Genomic DNA, 2,063 nt, shown 5'->3' on the forward strand with positions numbered 1-2,063 from the left:
AGACCCCTCTGCAAGGGGCACCCCTACTCTTACCCAGGAGTGTCTACTTGACATAACCCCTAACCATCACACACCTGATGGTACTTGCTATTCTTGAAATGGAGACCTTCAGGTCTTGGTCTTATAAGTTATTTTCAGACATTTGTCCCAAGACTATTCTCAATATTTCTGTTCTATCTGGTTTCAATAGAATTTGGGGTAATCCACACAAATCATTTGTCCCTTGATGTTTGTTTTAAACTTTGAATCATGAGAAAAGAAGACTTTTGCTTTAAAATCCAAACAGAGCTCTCTACTCCTGTAAACAGTTACAGTGTCAGAAACTCAAAGGGGCAATTCTACCCTGCCCTATAGTGTAGCAATGAGACAGAATTGACGGGATATCAGAGAGTGACTGACTGACAGACTGACTGAAAGTCATTTTGAACTTGAACAATGGTATATAAAATACTAGCAGACTTTTTTTTTCTGAGCACCATGCTCTATTGAAAAATTCAGTCTGGTTAAGGGAACAGACTCCAAAAAAGAAAATCAGACTGGCAATTTGGTTTTATTAATCTGGTCTCAAAGACAATTTATTATCCTTTATTGCACATCTTAAAAAACTTATTATTTAGAGAGAGTTTCATCTCAGTTTGAGTCAGTTTTTGATTTAGTGGGTATGGTATAGAATATTTTCCCTAATGTAGTTTTGCCCTTCGATTACCCTAATTTAATAAGGCATACCTACAATGGTGATCAATTAATTTACATATAATTCATCATCAGAGAAGGGAAGATATGTTTATCTCTGAGAAGGTAATTTCACTTCTGCTAGTGGGTAAACAAAAGAAGAAAAATTTGGCTTTTTATAAAAAACATAACAAAGACACTTAACATTTTTTTGTTCATGTAGATTCACGGCAGGAGAATCCACTCTTCGTTACGTTGCTGATGATGAAATTCTAAGTGAAATGTTTATATACCTCTGGTGATCCAGGCTTTGTGATTTAAACTACCTAGATTTTAGAGTTTCTTTATGAGGTATAGAGCATTTTCCCCCCAATAGGCTACTTCAGGAGGCCTCAGTTGGAGCCCCACCCAGAATGAACACAACTTCACTGAGTTTAACTTAAACACACTAATTGAAGGTATAAAGAACTGACATACTCCTATGGACTTAAAGTAGAAATTCCCTAGTATGGGCAGGAAAAAAAGAAGGCTATCAACAGGTTGTGAAATCGTGGATTAAAAAAATGTTTTAATGGCTTATAATTCGCATAGCATACATTTCCATGATTCAGTCATATTAAGAGGAATTGTGCAGTCAAGACAGTCAATTTTAGAACACTGTCTTCTTTCTTGTGCCTATTATTGACTCCCCATTTCTCCCCAACCTCCCCTATCATGCCCTATGAATTATTAATCCAGGTACTGTCTTTACAGATACAGTTATCCTGGATTTCCTACACAGAAAAACAAAAAGTTAAGACAAAAACGAAATAAAAAGGGATACCAAATGATAACATAACTATATCTGCATTATCCATTGCACAATGCTCTCTGTTTGATAGTAAGGTTGTTCACATCCCGGACTATGGTCACAGGGAATTAACCAGAGGCTTAAACTAGGTAGGGAAGCTGCAAATGGATTTTGGGCTTCCACTGCCATCCATAACCTTCTGCAAACTGGGTGTTCAGAATTTAAGTTGCCTCCTCTAGATTTCAGTTTTATTATTTATAATCCTTGGATCACACAGGCTGGTGTGCTTCTTCCATGTGGACTTAGCTGATGCTTCACTTAGGTGGCTGCTTGTTCAAAGACCCCGGGCGCCGGGCCTGATCTGATTTTACGAAGTCATTGCATTTTGTTTCCTTTGGAGGTTGCCCTACCGTACATTTTTGGTTTTGCTTTTTGTTACTCTTAAGTTATGCAAATGAAAAGTTTTGTCTTTGTAAATGAATGTTATCAAGAGCGCGGCCTTGTACCAACCCTCATTTTTTTCTAGAAGAATCATCTGTCACTAACTTATTGCCATTGTGTCAGTTCTGACTCATGGTGATCCTACAGGACAGGGTAGAAC

This window comes from Echinops telfairi, unplaced genomic scaffold, assembly GCF_000313985.2.
Source record: "Echinops telfairi isolate 266 unplaced genomic scaffold, ASM31398v2 ScPeMD7_655;HRSCAF=1070, whole genome shotgun sequence".
In the NCBI taxonomy this organism is placed as follows: domain Eukaryota; kingdom Metazoa; phylum Chordata; class Mammalia; order Afrosoricida; family Tenrecidae; genus Echinops; species Echinops telfairi.